At 44.0% G+C, this 17,169-nt stretch overlaps 1 protein-coding gene and 1 long non-coding RNA gene across 8 annotated transcripts in view; both read left to right on the forward strand.

Annotated features, from left to right (window-relative positions):
* Positions 1–17,169, forward strand: part of rapgef6 (Rap guanine nucleotide exchange factor (GEF) 6) — a 201,100-nt gene that overhangs the window by 115,928 nt on the left and 68,003 nt on the right. The gene's annotated exons all lie outside the window — the stretch shown is intronic.
* LOC125898927 (uncharacterized) lies at positions 10,205–14,168 on the forward strand. Its single transcript, XR_007450668.1, has 3 exons — positions 10,205–10,332; positions 13,644–13,681; positions 14,098–14,168. It is a non-coding gene; the product is annotated as an uncharacterized LOC125898927 (long non-coding RNA).

Consider the following 17,169-nt stretch of genomic DNA (forward strand, 5'->3'; position numbering starts at 1 on the left):
ACAGACCCCAGATTCAGAACAGAGGATCCCCAGGGGCCACTAAACAATAATCCCGAGGAAAATAAACCCAAAGTCGTGTGGTTTTGTTTTTTTTTTTTGTTTTTTTTTTTGCCTGTTTCAAACATTTTTCCTAAATTCGTACGCGTCTGAATCTTTTTAAATTTTTAAGGGGCTCCGGACGAGCGGAAAGACAAAAGTTAGGTGCCGAAAGGACTTGTACTTTTGATGGGCGGGCTTTGAAAATCATTTTTCCAACCTATGAATGCTTGCCATTGCCACAAAAAGTGGTCAAACATGTGAAACTTGGCCTGTGGGCTTCATGTAGGACCTGTAGCAGTCTCCTGAGGCCCAACTCCATAGACCCTTTGGAAAGCTAACAAGCTCTGCAGTGGCCGTGTCGCGACATGGTCAAAAATCCTAGCAGAAGGCCCTCTGCGCCAGTAGTGTTTGTGGTTGTCATAGTGACCATCGTCACTTCCGCTATGTACGGTGGGGTTACCGGGCGCCACTTCCTCTGGGTCTGTGTTTTGTACCAGCTCTTGTTTACACTAAACGGTTGCTGCCGCACTACTCAACCTGCGTTGTGTGATTCATGTGTATCATCCTCCTTTACTGGCATGGTGGCAGCGCTTCCTAACATACGACCAGAGAATATTATCAACTACCAAGTCATAACAGTAACTATACTGTCAGGGAATCACAGTGTAGTGACGCCTAAAACCAGACACAGTTGAGCTAACGGTGGCTAAGTGCGCATCATGGCTAATTCACACAGAGCACCGAACCAAGATTGAAACTGTCAACTCTTTGAGAACTGGCGCCAGAACCTGTTGTACACACTGTCACTTAATGGTGAGTTTGTCCCATTTCTGCTCAATGGTGCAGAATGGGAGAAGAAATCCAAAACGCTCCATGCCGAGGATTTACAGATGACGTCGACCCAGTTCCTGCTGCCCAACGTCGCAATAAAGAACGCAAGGTGGCCACGTTGGAGCTCATGCTGGGACAGATTGCTAATTACTGTCCTGTCATCTCTCGTTACAGCATTGTCAGAAATTCCACTTTCATTGATAGCATATGGCAAGCCATTCGCCTACATTACGGCTTTCAGTGCACTGGAGTGCACTTCATTGACTTTGCTGCTATCAAACGGAGCCTGAGGAGAGACCATAGGATTTGTATCAACGTCTGATGGATGTTACTGACGACAACTTACTGTGTAAGGATTCCGGCATCAGGCACATGGGAGAAGTTGTGAATGAGGATGAGTTCACACCCTCACTTGAGAACTTGTTTGTCCGCACATGGCTCCGCTTCATACACGCTGATCTGCCGAAGCTCATCAAACAAAGGTATGGCACTGAACTGCGGTCCCGCACGCTGACATCCATTAAACCAGAAATCTCACAAGCCCTGGATTCACTACCAGATGAGTTGCAGGCCTCGGAGGATGCCTGTGCTATGCGTGCGCCGTGTCTGAGCTCCCCAGGTCAAAGCAAGCCCTGCCTGCCCGTCCCAGGAAGTCATGTCCCTTATGCAAATGTGCCAGTAGGCCTGATAATCACTTTCTTAGTAAATGCAGGTTCCTCCCAAGACAGAATGTTCATGGCTAAATCGCGCCAAGTGATGGGTGAGCAGACCAAGGGTCTGATCCTTTGCACAGTGGTTGCCTGTGGCGCTGATGCGCATACTGGAAGGTCAGCCCCTACCTCAAAGTATTGATGAATTATTAAAGAAAAGACAGTGCTTTTAAAAGAACGTGTCTCTTTGGCCACTGCGCGCGACCTTTGACCCCAGGGGCCCCAGATTGGGAACAGAGGATCCCCCAGAGCCACTGAACGATAATCTGGAACAAAAAACCCCCAAAGTCCTGTAGGGTTTTTTTTGCCTGTTTCAGAAACTCAAAATCAGGAGCTGTCAGACTTATGTCCTCTTACACACTTTGACCAGAGAGGAGGTTTTGGAGGAAATATTTTTCTAAAAGTGGCAGGAGTCTGATTTTTTTATATGTCGTTCGGGGGCCCAAGACGAGCCGGTAGACATCAGTTAGGTTCCGATCGGCCCGGTAGGTTCCGAGGGGCGGGCTTCTAAAGGTTAGCATTTTTGAACCAATTAAGGCTCGCCACGGCCACAAAAATGGACCGAACCACATGAAACTTGGGCTGCGGGCCTTACGTAAGACCTGTATCAGTCTCCCTGAGTCCCAATTCTGTAGACGCTCTGCAAAGCTAACTAGCTCTGCGGTGGTCGTATCATAACGGGACAAAAAAATCCTAGCAGAAGGCTCTGTGGCGCACGACATACTCGACTATCAGCCCCCTACGTCAAAGCATTGATGAATTATTAAAGAAAAGACAGTGCTTTAAAAAAAAACACGTGTCTCTTTGGCGCGTGTGCGACCTTTGACCCCAGGGGTCCCAGATTCAGAACAGAGGATCCCCAGGGCCACTAAACGATAATCTGGAACAAAGGTATGAAAAATTGTCCAGATCGCCCCAAAGGGTTGACCTTGACCTTTCCCAAGGTCGCACAGGTCTGAAACTTTGCACAGTGGTTGCCTGTGGCGTCCTGATGCACATACTCAAATGTCAGCCCCCTACCTCAAAGCATTGATGAATTATTAAAGAAAAGACAGTGCTTTTAAAACAAAAAACGTGTCTCTTTGGCCGCTGCGTGGTGACCTTTGACCCCAGGGGTCCCAGATTCAGAACAGAGGATCCCCCAGAGCCACTAAACGATAATCTGGAACAAAGGTATGAAAAAATTGTCCAGATCGCCCCAAAGGGTTGACCTTTGACCTTTCCCAAGGTCACACGGGTCTGAAACTTTGCACAGTGGTCGCCTGTGGCGTCGTGATGCACATACTCATACTGGAAGGTCAGCCCGCTACCTCAAAGCATTGATGAATTATTAAAGAAAAGACAGTGCTTTTAAAACAAACAACGTGTCTCTTTGGCCGCTGCGTGGTGACCTTTGACCCCAGGGGCCCCAGATTGGGAACAGAGGATCCCCCAGAGCCACTGAACGATAATCTGGAACAAAGGTATGAAAAATTGTCCAGATCTCCTTCAAAGGGTTGACCTTTGACCTTTCCCAAGGTCACACAGGTCTGAAACTTTGCACAGTGGTCGCCTGTGGCCTCCTGATGCACATACTGGAAGGTCAGCCCCCTACCTCAAAGCGTTGATGAATTATTAAAGAAAAGACAGTGCTTTTTAAAGAATGTGTCTCTTTGACTACTGCACGGCGACCTTTGACCCCAGGGGCCCCAGATTGGGAACAGAGGATCCCCCAGAGCCACTGAACGATAATCTGGAACAAAAAACCCCAAAGTCCTGTAGATTTTTTTTTTGCCTGTTTCAGAAACTCAAAATCAGGAGCTGTCAGACTTATGTCCTCTTACCCTTTGACCAGAGAGGAGGTTTTGGAGGAAATGTTTTTCTAAAAGTCGCAGGAGTCTGATTTTTATATGTTGTCTAGGGCCCAAGATGAGCTGGTAGACATCAGTTGGGTTCGATCGGCCCGGTAGTTTCCGAGGGGCGGGCTTCTAAAGGTTAGCATTTTTTAACTAATTAAGGCTCGCCACGGCCACAAAAATGGACCAAACCACATGACACTTGGGCTGCGGGCCTTATGTAAGACCTGTATCAGTCTCCCTGAGTCCCAATTCTGTAGATGCTCTGCAAAGCTAACTAGCTCTGCGGTGGTCGTATCGCAACGTGACAAAAAAATCCTAGCAGAAGGCTCTGTGGCGCACGACATACTCAACTATCAGCCCCCTACGTCAAAGCATTGATGAATTATTAAAGAAAAGACAGTGCTTTAAAAAAAAACACGTGTCTCTTTGGCCGCTGCGCGGCGACCTTTGACCCCAGGGGTCCCAGATTCAGAACAGAGGATCCCCCAGGGCCACTAAACGATAATCTGGAACAAAGGTATGAAAAAATTGTCCAGATCGCCCCAAAGGGTTGACCTTTGACCTTTCCCAAGGTGCACAGGTCTGAAACTTTGCACAGTGGTTGCCTGTGGCGTCCTGATGCACATACTCAAATGTCAGCCCCCTACCTCAAAGCATTGATGAATTATTAAAGAAAAGACAGTGCTTTAAAAAAAAACACGTGTCTCTTTGGCCTCTGCGTGGTGACCTTTGACCCCAGGGGTCCCAGATTCAGAACAGAGGATCCCCCAGAGCCACTAAACGATAATCTGGAACAAAGGTATGAAAAAATTGTCCAGATCGCCCCAAAGGGTTGACCTTTGACCTTTCCCAAGGTCACACGGGTCTGAAACTTTGCACAGTGGTCGCCTGTGGCGTCCTGATGTGCATACTCAAAGGTCAGCCCCCTACCTCAAAGCATTGATGAATTATTAAAGAAAAGACAGTGCTTTTAAAACAAAAAACGTGTCTCTTTGGCCTCTGCGTGGCGACCTTTGACCCCAGGGGTCCCAGATTCAGAACAGAGGATCCCCCAGAGCCACTAAACGATAATCTGGAACAAAGGTATGAAAAAATTGTCCAGATCGCCCCAAAGGGTTGACCTTTGACCTTTCCCAAGGTCGCACGGATCTGAAACTTCTCACAGTGGTCGCCTGTGGCGTCCTGATGCGCATACTGGAAGGTCAGCCCCCTACCTCAAAGCGTTGATGAATTATTAAAGAAAAGACAGTGCTTTTAAAAGAATGTGTCTCTTTGACTACTGCGCGGCGACCTTTGACCCCAGGGGCCCCAGATTGGGAACAGAGGATCCCCCAGAGCCACTGAACGATAATCTGGAACAAAAAACCCCCAAAGTCCTGTAGATTTTTTTTTGCCTGTTTCAGAAACTCAAAATCAGGAGCTGTCAGACTTATGTCCTCTTACACCCTTTGACCAGAGAGGAGGTTTTGGAGGAAATGTTTTTCTAAAAGTCGCAGGAGTCTGATTTTTATATGTTGTCTAGGGGCCCAAGATGAGCTGGTAGACATCAGTTAGGTTCCGATCGGCCCGGTAGTTTCCGAGGGCGGGCTTCTAAAGGTTAGCATTTTTAACCAATTAAGGCTACGGCCACAAAATGGACCAAACCACATGAAACTTGGGCTGCGGGCCTTACGTAAGACCTGTATCAGTCTCCTGAGTCCCAACTCTGTAGATGCTCTGCAAAGCTAACTAGCTCTGCGGTGGTCGTACGCAACGTGACAAAAATCCTAGCAGAAGGCTCTGTGGCGCACGACATACTCGACTATCAGCCCCCTATGTCAAAGCATTGATGAATTATTAAAGAAAAGACAGTGCTTTTAAAACAAAAAACGTGTCTCTTTGGCCGCTGCGTGGCGACCTTTGACCCCAGGGGTCCCAGATTCAGAACAGAGGATCCCCCAGGGCCACTAAACGATAATCTGGAACAAAGGTATGAAAAAATTGTCCAGATCGCCCCAAAGGGTTGACCTTTGACCTTTCCCAAGGTCGCACAGGTCTGAAACTTTGCACAGTGGTCGCCTGTGGCGTCCTGATGCACATACTCAAATGTCAGCCCCCTACCTCAAAGCATTGATGAATTATTAAAGAAAAGACAGTGCTTTAAAAAAAAACACGTGTCTCTTTGGCCTCTGCGTGGTGACCTTTGGGGGTCCCAGATTCAGAACAGAGGATCCCCAGGGCCACTAAACGATAATCTGGAACAAAGGTATGAAAAAATTGTCCAGATCGCCCCAAAGGGTTGACCTTTGACCTTTCCCAAGGTCACATCTGAAACTTTGCACAGTGGTCGCCTGTGGCGCCCTGATGTGCATACTCAAATGTCAGCCCCCGACCTCAAAGCATTGATGAATTATTAAAGAAAAGACAGTGCTTTTAAAACAAAAACGTGTCTCTTTGGCCTCTGCGACCTTTGACCCCAGGGGTCCCAGATTCAGAACAGAGGATCCCCCAGAGCCACTAAACGATAATCTGGAACAAAGGTATGAAAAAATTGTCCAGATCGCCCCAAAGGGTTGACCTTTGACCTTTCCCAAGGTCACACGGGTCTGAAACTTTGCACAGTGGTCGCCTGTGGCGTCTTGATGTGCATACTCAAATGTCAGCCCCCTACCTCAAAGCATTGATGAATTATTAAAGAAAAGACAGTGCTTTTAAAACAAAAAACGTGTCTCTTTGGCCTCTGCGTGGCGACCTTTGACCCCAGGGGTCCCAGATTCAGAACAGAGGATCCCCCAGAGCCACTAAACGATAATCTGGAACAAAGGTCAGACAAAGTAGTCCAGATCGCACCCAACGGGTTGACGTTTGACCATTCCCAAGGTCGCACGGATCTGAAACTTCTCACAGTGGCCTGTGGCGCCCTGATGCATACTGGAAGGTCAGCCCCTACCTCAAAGCGTTGATGAATTATTAAAGAAAAGACAGTGCTTTTAAAAGAATGTGTCTTTTTGACTACGGAGCTGCTACCTTTGACCCCAGGGGCCCCAGATTGGGAACAGAGGATCCCCCAGAGCCACTGAACGATAATCTGGAACAAAAAACCCCCAAAGTCCTGTAGATTTTTTTTTGCCTGTTTCAGAAACTCAAAATCAGGAGCTGTCAGACTTATGTCCTCTTACATCCTTTGACCAGAGAGGAGGTTTTGGAGGAAATGTTTTTCTAAAAGTCGCAGGAGTCTGATTTTTTTATATGTTGTCTAGGGGCCCAAGATGAGCTGGTAGACATCAGTTAGGTTCCGATCGGCCCGGTAGTTTCCGAGGGGCGGGCTTCTAAAGGTTAGCATTTTTAACCAATTAAGGCTCGCCACGGCCACAAAAATGGACCAAACCACATGAAACTTGGGCTGCGGGCCTTACGTAAGACCTGTATCAGTCTCCCTGAGTCCCAACTCTGTAGATGCTCTGCAAAGCTAACTAGCTCTGCGGTGGTCGTATCGCAACGTGACAAAAAAATCCTAGCAGAAGGCTCTGTGGCGCACGACATACTCGACTATCAGCCCCCTATGTCAAAGCATTGATGAATTATTAAAGAAAAGACAGTGCTTTTAAAACAAAAAACGTGTCTCTTTGGCCTCTGCGTGGCGACCTTTGACCCCAGGGGTCCCAGATTCAGAACAGAGGATCCCCCAGGGCCACTAAACGATAATCTGGAACAAAGGTATGAAAAAATTGTCCAGATCGCCCCAAAGGGTTGACCTTTGACCTTTCCCAAGATCGCACAGGTCTGAAACTTTGCACAGTGGTTGCCTGTGGCATCCTGATGCGCATACTCAAAGGTCAGCCCCCTACCTCAAAGCATTGATGAATTATTAAAGAAAAGACAGTGCTTTTAAAACAAAAAACGTGTCTCTTTGGCCGCTGCGTGGTGACCTTTGACCCCAGGGGTCCCAGATTCAGAACAGAGGATCCCCCAGAGCCACTAAACGATAATCTGGAACAAAGGTATGAAAAAATTGTCCAGATCTCCCCCAAAGGGTTGACCTTTGACCTTTCCCAAGGTCACACGGGTCTGAAACTTTGCACAGTGGTCGCCTGTGGCCTCCTGATGTGCATACTCAAAGGTCAGCCCCCTACCTCAAAGCGTTGATGAATTATTAAAGAAAAGACAGTGCTTTTAAAAAAACAATGTGTCTCTTTGGCCGCTGCGCGACGACCTTTGACCCAAGGGGTCCCAGATTTTTGTTCATGGAGAGAAAGTTCACTTCCATCCAAGATCGGATATCATTGAGGCAGTCTAATAACACCTGAACAGAGGCTTGCTCATTTGTTTTTAAAAGCAGATAGATTTGTACGTCATCTCTAAAGCGGTGAAATGAGACATTGTGCTTTCTAAATATGGATCCCAATGGCAACATATATATCGAAAGAGGAGGACCCAAAATAGAACCCTGAGGCACCCCACAGCTCAGGGGGGAAGTGGCCGAAGCTGGACAGAGAAGCTCCTGTCTGACAGGTAGGACTGAAACCACTTAAGAACAATATCCTTAATGCCCACACAGGTGTTTAAGCGAGACAGGAGAAGGTTGCGATCCACTGCATCAAAGGCAGCTGTCAGATCCAGAGGGACCAGGACCGCAGAGTTACCAGAGTCAACTGTTAAAAGAAGGTCATTTAAAATTTTTAAAGCACTGTTTCTGTGCAATGGCGTGACTTAAAACCAGACTGGAACTTCTCGAAATGTCATTTAGATCAATAAAATAATGTAGCTGTTCATTAACCACCTTCTCCAAGACCTTAGAAAGAAAAGTAAGCTTGGAGATAGGCCTAAAGTTGGATAAAACTGTGGGGTCTAGATTATGTTTTTTGATGACGGGCTGGACCCCAGCATGTTTAAAGGCAGCTGGGACGAAGATGAATTTATCAGATCCATAACAGAGGGCCCAATGATATGGAAAACGTCCTTAAAATGATGATGTGGTATGGTGTAAAGAGGACAGTAAAAGGCTTGAGGTGCTGGACAATATCGGTTAAAGCTGAGAGAGACACTTAGATGTAAATATTGCATCTTTCTTTTAGATAAAACACATTTTTGACTTGTGAATGAGTCAATGGAATTTCTTGCAATAGTGAAAAATACTGGCAATCACATCTGCCTGGCACAAACCACATGTTTTGGAGAGCTGTGAAGTGACAGAATGTCCCAGCATCATGGTTCTTATATTGCCATATTCCAGAGAGTCTCCCCTCTTCATATATGGCAGAATATGTCAACTTCTAACTTGCTATGGTGAGATACATGTAAAAATGAAAGAATTTAGTCACACAGATTTGTTCTTTTCATTGATATAAAAATTAATATAAAATACAGGCACATAGAAGGACATGAAATGATGGCAAATCTGGTTAGCTCAGATTGTCCCGAAAAAAACAAGATATAGCATGTGTATGTAGCCTTTATAATGACTGTGATATGAGCTTAAAAGTAAAGGCAGTAAAAATACCCTAAAAAGACCTAGGGCCCATAGGGTTAATTTATGATTTAATTAATCACAATTAAAAATTAACCCTTAGATACCAGTTTTGATCATATACCACTAAGTGGTACCACTAAGTTTTGTAAATACACTATAATTCATTATTCTAAAAGCAAAATTGACTTTGATTATTATTAGTATCATCGGTTGACCTAAGTAGAAGAAGAAGAAATGATTTTGGACTTCTCCTGTGCATTTGACCCTAACTATGTAAGAGCAGTGGTGCTATGGCAGACCCTCTGCGCTGTCATCAGCACAAATTATGTGCCCCTGTGATAAAATCCACCATCCCCCCTGATGTTTTTTTTTTTTTTTTACAACTTGAGTACTGGTCTTTACTATGAAGCTGTAGTCCTTCCACCTACTCTGGGTGATTATTGTCTTAACACACACAACCTGATTTTTGAGGTCCCCATTACTATGAAGCTGTAGTCCTTCCACCTACTCTGGGTGATTACTGTCTTAACACACACAACCTGATTTTTGAGGTCCCCATTACTATGAAGCTGTAGTCCTTCCACCTACTCTGGGTGATTACTGTCTTAACACACACAACCTGATTTTTGAGGTCCCCATCCGGACTATGCCCCTCCCCCACTGCCCCCTTTGTCGACTGGCGCACCTGCGCCTGACGAGTGACGTCAGAGTGCGTCCGGAGGCAGAGAGGAGGAGGAGGAGGAGGAGGAGGAGGAGGTAAACAGAGCTGGATTCGTGATGGAGACGGTGAGTATTAAGTTAATGAAATAGGCTCGCCATGTCTTCTTGAGTTACATTTATAACAACTGTACAATTGTGTCCAGCATGAAAATAGAGAATGACGTCGCAAAATGCAGTTTAGGAAGTTAGCTGTGTGGGTTAGCCTTTGTTAGCTAATGTTAGCTGACCATGACCGCTAGCTTCACGTGCTACACTATTAGCCAGGGCTTAAGACCGGATATAAACGGGCGGGTGTTGGTCGGGATTTAACCATTTGTACTTTTTAACTCTGGTCGCGGCTTCGTGTCTCACGTGACACAGACTGCGTGGATGAGAGAGAGACTCGGTGAAACTTGTTATGCTCATTTTTCATTTCTCAATCCAGAAATTGGCTGTTGTAATGTGAAATTGAAGTGTTCTGCTGAGTGAAGTTACATTGCCTTCTTTTCACTGAATCATGCCAGAATCTGATCTATTTTGTGGAAAACACTGAACAATACTTGAGTTAGTGGTTTGATAATATTGGTGATTTCAAAATAAATTAAACATCACAAAATAGTAAGTAATGACTATTATTGTTGTAGATGATTGAATACTGCTGTTATTACTTTGACTGCTGTATGTAATCTGACATGTTGACTGTGTCTGTGCTGACAGGAGGATGGCCCGAGTTTGAGATCCACAGGACTCAGCTCTGAATGTGCAGGTATGAAAGTAATCCAGAACACAATCCAGAAAGTAATTTGTGAAACCTGTATATATATTGAATCGTTCTTTGCATCCTGTTTATTATTTATCTGTGTTTTTTATCGAGCCATGCTTGTACTTTTGTTCTACTCTGCATCTTTGATGTTTTCTTCTGAATGACGATAAAGAGAATATTGAATCTTGATTCAGTAATGATGGGAAACGTAACTTGGACAGCCGAGCACACAACCCTCTGTTAAAGGCTACTGTTAGTGTTATTGTTACTCTTTAGTAAATGTATATCATCATTATTCAGTTAGTTTGCATTTTGACATAATTATATATTTAATCATATAAATTATTGTGTAACCACCAATAATTTGCAAGCTGAGTGAGGAGCTGCTGTGTACTGGATCCTCCACTAACACATGTCAGCTAAATCAAAAAAAGAGGAAAAAAACAATATCAGTTAATGTTTTTATTTGAGTATTTTCTCCTATGTCTCACCATCAAACAGACCTTTGCTCTGGAGCTACAGTTTGTGAACCCTTGAACTACTGTATAACTGTACACAAGCCAGGGCTCAACAATAAGGACTGCCCGATTGCCTGGGGCAAGTAAAACCCGCGGTCGGGCATGTAAACTAACAACTCACTTGCCTGATCGGGCAAGTTGCTAAAAATAGTAAAAGTTAATAACTAATTGATAAAATAAATGTATTTTAAAACGTGCTCTTCTGCTCTGATGGAGGTGCACGGCGGAGTTCCGCCACACACACAGGTGAGCACGCTAGAGCGGCTCGGGCCGCATTTTCCTGACCAAACCTGACCCCGAGCCCGGTGCAGTTTGTCAGCTGACAAAGTTATTGAAATGGACAGTGTGTAAATAACCATCAACAGACTGCTGTTACGCACAGACAGACACGCTGCTCGCACAGCAGCTCAGTATGGCACTCATGCTGAGCTTGTGTTGTGTTCAGGCGTTGTCACGTAAATAACAACTTCCAACACTTAAATAGGTCATAGCACAAAACAGCAGCATGTCAAGTGACTTTTTACTTTATTATTAGTGCTGCACGATTAATCTAATCGCAGTCGCAATCGCGATGTCAGGCTGTGCGATTACATAATAATGCCTCTCCTATAGTGTGTGGAATTTGTTGACATCACGCCCACAAGCTATCCTGGTGCAGCCGGCGTGCAGCAGTGACCAACACAGACGCTGAAGAAGAGCATGAGCAGAACAGCATGAACATGCATGAGCATGAGCATGAACAGAAAGACATGCTGTGTAAAAGTTTAAAAGTTAAAGTCGCCATGTCCCGGCAACACGACCAATCTATATCAGCACTTGAGACAGCACAGAGAAGTAGGAAGAGTGCATGCGAGAGAAAGACGAGCCGTGTAACGTTAAAGACAAAGAGACAACTGAAAGCTGTCAGAGCCTCATAAAACAACATCCAAGCACAGTTAAGCAAACATTTCTATGTGTCACAGGGAAATCATGGACTCCATAACAAATGAAAAATTGAGCAATTTTGCTCTGTTTCGGCCCACTTGACATGCTGCTGTGTTGTGCTATGGCGTGCGAATTTGTCATTTACGTGACAACGCCTGAACACAACACAGGCTCGCCGCTGTGTGTACAGTTTGTGTTTATGTTTATTTTATTTAAGAAGGGACAGTGCACATTCATTAACATAATCACTTAAGTCATGTAAATGTGCCAAATTTAGCCATACAGGCTAATTTTCATCTGCAGATGTGCTGCGCTGCTGTGTGAGCAGTGTTTGACTGTGCTCAGTCTGTTAATGGTCATTGACACACTGTCTGTCCATAATAATAACTGTCAGGTCAGTGCCCCCTAATATAATGTAGGGAAACATTGAATCAAGCAAAAAGACTCATGATACCATTTATTTATTACATTATTATTATATTGTAATCGCAATCACACATTTTTATCAAATCGTGCAGCACTATTTATTATATTCAATAAAATTGTATGTTCCTAAATCTTGAGACACCTTGTATGTAAGCTAGACAGACATTTCACCTGCTCATTACTGTGCACGGATGTACTGTATGTATTTAGTCCTAAAGAGCCCTTCTGGTGCCAGTAGATACACAGAAACATCCCAGCAGGCTGTGCTTTGCAAGCATACAAAAAAGTTTCACGCATGTGAAAATTATTTTTCATGCGTGTGCTTCACCTCCGCTGCTACAACTCCATCCTAGGGGAAACACTGCTGTGCATGTTTTGTGCAACAGGTGGATGTGGTAGTCTACTGGTAGAGTAGAGAGAGAGCTAAGTAGCATTGAAGTAGAGTAGAGCAGGGCAGAGAGATGGAAGCAAAATATATTAAACCCGGTCTCAGTAGAACAGAACTGGAGAGAGGGGTGAAAAATAAATAGAGGTGGGCATGGCTCTAGTAGGCAAAATTATAGACGGAGAATGATTGACAAATTTTTCACTTTAAGCCCTGACACTGTCATATTTGTGTAGGAATTAAGCTACAATACATGACATATGTTGTTTTAATTAATAAATACAGTGTGAATAAAGATTACATAACATAAAAATAACTGCAGTCTTTGTTAATTGATAGCCGCTTAAATTAAACAATTTTTATAGGGCAAGTAAAAACTGACTTTGGGCCAGTAGATCTCTGACCAACTTGCCCGACCGGGCAAGTGAAAAAAAAAAACCTTAGCCTTGAACCCTGCAAGCTTACTCCTGGGTTCACACAGTAATGATTCACAAATCAGCTGTTTGAGTCGGACAGAGGAGGAGTGTTTATGCAGGAACACAGTTGTTCAGTGGTTGAAAAATTGTAGCTTCAAATTAAAGGTCTGTTGAACAACAGAGAAGTAAGTAAGTAAGTAAGTAAGTAATGTTTATTTTTTTACAGTACTTTACACAGAAAGAATTCACAAAGTTCTTCATAGTAAAATTATAAAGAATATAATACCTAGCATAAGGTAGAGACACAGTGAGATCAGAAAAAGCAGAAAACATAGTCTAAAAAATATGAAGAAGGTGGTGAAAGTACTGAGAAAACAAGCGGCAACCGATATCAATGTTTTCTATGGTCATGTTTTGAAGCAGCTAAGATGATGATGTTCTGCTCTCCCGTTCAAAGCAGCTCATCACTCAGTTTCTGTTTCACTGCTCCTTTAAACTGAAGCAATGCAACACATTGACCATGATGGCAACCTCAGAACAAGTAACAACATCTAGTAGACAAAGACTGGACAACTCCAACTGGTCAGTGAGAGGCTCAACCTCAGCTGATTTAACATTTACCTTTTCTGTGATTTTTATTTTTAGATGTCGATGGTAGCAGTGAGCCTGAACATGAGGAGGAGGTAGGTTATGCCATCTTCTTACAAGTAACATTTAAACCAGTAAAATCACCAGATAATACTGAGTTTATGGGAGGCCACCAATCTGATCCTGGTGTTTGTGTTATCCTGTGGAGTCTGTTCAGTTTCAGAGTTGATGGATTTGACTCCTATGAATCTGCTCAGATAGTCTCATAGTGTCTGAACAGACTCATACTGTCTGTTCCATTTAAGACACAATATTTTTATGTGCTGTGGTCAGACAACTAAAGATAAGCACATGGTGTTCAGCACGTGTTGATCCTTCTCTTTGCTATGGCTCTTTACATGGTCCCCTCAAATTAGATTTAAATGCCAAAATAGAAAAGCCGTATAGCTTTCACTGAACAATTGTGAAAAACATTTGAACTTCATTTTTACGTGTGTTTGGTGTTTCACAGGCAAAAAGTCGCCATATGCTTTATATACAGAAGCTCAAATCACACCATGACATGTGTGAAAAGCGCTACGAGGCCACAGGCAGAGAGGCAAAAGGAGGAGAGGAAGAGGACCTTGGTTCTACATCGTCAGCAGGATACAGCAGTAAGTCCTGCTACACCCTTTAAACAGGGATGCGTAGATCCGATATTAAGATCGGATATTGGCTCCGATATTGACTAATTAGCTGGATCAGGTAAATGAGGCAGATCCATGACACAGATTTGTTTACTTCAATTCTATGTTAGTCACACCACTACAACATGTGTCCGCTGCATGCACAGCAACAACCAGCAGCTGCCTCTCTCTGTGTGAAAAGTATGTCTTTCTGTTGTGTGTCAGTGTAAACATTGCAACGTGTTTGACAGTGTAGCCTCACACCTTTTTACACCATAGGCCAGTGGGTGTGAGCAGGTTTGTGACAAAGAGTAAACTCACCAAAATATGTTATATATGTTAGTGTTAAAATTTTGTTTCAGAGTGATCACGTGACTACAGAGTTAGCTGTAGCCATGTAAGAAGCTTCTGTCAGTGACTGTGCTGCAGCCTCTGTGATCCCTGAGCTAACAGATGCTCAGTGGCTACAGCTCACTCCGTGATCTTGTGATCACTGTAACATATATAACATATTTTTGGTGGGTTTACTCTTTGTGACAAACCTGCTCACACCCACTGGCCTATAGTTAAAAGGTGCACAGTCAAAGATGTTGCCATGTTTACACTGACACATAACAGAAAGACATTAGTCTTCACACAGAGAGGCAGCTGCTGGTTGATGCCATTGGAGAACCTGATGTCAGACAAAGTACTACTTCTACCAAACTACCACAGTAACTGGCCATGACCATTGCAAGTGAGATATACAGTACATGTATATAGATACACATGAATAATCTTAACTGTAAAATAGCAATGGCAAATATGTAGTGCTAGTGATATAGCGTGAAACCAGTAACTGTTTCATGTGTAGTGGGAATTCTAGTTACTATTGCTTGTAAGTAGCATTATTTAGAGTACTTACCTGTTCAGGTTGATAGTGAGCATGTCATTGTTTTCTCAAACAATGAGATCTGCTGTGAAAAAAATGATTTCAGATACTTACCAAGCAGGACTTAGAAATCTGACTTTTAACCTCTTGTTTTTTAGCCGGACAGAGAAGCTCTCGGGTTGGTGTCAGAGGAATCAAGTTTTGAATTTAGTGAGGATGACTATGTCCCTGAATGTGGAGTAACCAGCAGTGATAGCTCACTTGATGTCAAACTTGGAAGGAAGAGAAAAGTGCAAAAACACATTCAGATCAGAAAGTATCTGTCCTACTCAAGAAAACGCATCTCCTGCCTGCAAAAGAGAGTGGACCGTCAACAGATGATTCTGTCACTGTCATGACATGTCAGGACAGCGATGATGCAGCTCACGTCAAACGACAAAAAAAGACGAGTAAGAGAAAAGCCCAGAAAAGATCTCCAGATCATGCTGAGGAAGTCATTGTACCATGCAAGAAAAGGCGTCCTCAGACATCAAAAGAGAGCGGATCATCGTCTGACAAGTCTGTGATGGTAATGACATTGAAAAAAAACCCTGATGGTGGCAGATTGTACAACAAAACATCTTATTGTACATTTTGTTCAAAACCTTACCGTAAAATGGCTCGTCATTTAGAGTCTAAACATAAAGACAAGCCAGATGTGGCTAGAGCAATTGCGTTTCCAAAAGGCTCTAAAGAGCGAAGGATTCAGTTATCTCTCTTAAGGAATAAGGGGAACCGTATCCACAATAGTGATGTGCTCAAAAAGGGAAAAGGGATTGTGATACCTCGTCAGCAACCAAACGATCCTGTAAAGCCTTCTGATTATATGCACTGTATAAACTGCGAGGGTTATCTAAAAAGAAAATCACTGTGGAAACACATGAAGATCTGCCACCTAAAGAGGACAGCTGAGGGGTACAAAAGAGGAAAGTCTAGGGTCCAAACCCTCTGTGCATACACTCAGCCAGTTCCAAACAGTGTCAGTGAGCAGCTGTGGAAACTGGTTCTTTCTATGAACGAAGATGATGTAGCACATGCTGTCCGCAATGAAAGGCTCATATTGAAGTTGGGTGAACATCTGTTTAACAAACATGGTCATGATATCACAAAGCATGAATATATTCGACAAAAGATGCGCGAGACAGGGCGCTTGCTCCTACAGGGACAGCAGAGCCAGAATTTGAAAGAAATGTCTGATTTTTGCACCAGCCAATTTTCCTCGCGTGATTGAAGCTGTAAAGGTGGTAGCTGGATTTAGCGAGGAAACTGGGACTTACACAACACCATCCTTAGCGTTGAAATTAGCCATAGCCTTAAAAGTTGGCCAATATTCTCGAATGTGAGGGCATGATGTCAGGTGACGAGGAGGCCATTCACAATGCAAAGGTGTTCAGACAGATATGCAACACAAAATGGAATGAATGCATTTCATCGCAGGCCCTCAGGACACTCACTGAGGCGAAATGGAACAGGCCACAGCTCCTGCCCTTCACGGAGGACGTGAAAAAGATGCATCAGTGCATTGATAAACAGAGAAGGGATTTCCAACAAAAACTTGAACTTGAAAAAAGCAAGAAAAAATTGGTCAGAACTTATAAACTTACACTCTGTGAGTTAATTATTTTTAACCGCAGAAGAGAGGGGGAGGTTTCGAAGATGGCTGTCAGTTCTTTCACAGCACGACAGACCTGGTCTCATCCTGATGTGGAGCTGGCATTGACTGACCTGGAGAAGAAACTGTGTGAACATTTTCAAAGGATAGAGATAAGAGGGAAACGAGGACGTAAAGTTCCACTGCTCCTCACCCCAGAAATGCAGGCATCAATGGAGCTCCTTGCAAAGACTCGTAATGACTGCGAAGTTCCAGACAGCAATCAATTCATGTTTGCAAGGCCACAGGCACTAACGCACTTTCGAGGATCGGATGTTATTCGACAGATAGCTCAATCCTGTGGGGCCAGTAACCCAGAGGCACTGTCCTCTACTAAGTTGAGGAAACACATGGCCA

This window comes from Epinephelus fuscoguttatus, linkage group LG12 (assembly GCF_011397635.1).
Source record: "Epinephelus fuscoguttatus linkage group LG12, E.fuscoguttatus.final_Chr_v1".
Lineage (NCBI taxonomy): Eukaryota > Metazoa > Chordata > Actinopteri > Perciformes > Serranidae > Epinephelus > Epinephelus fuscoguttatus.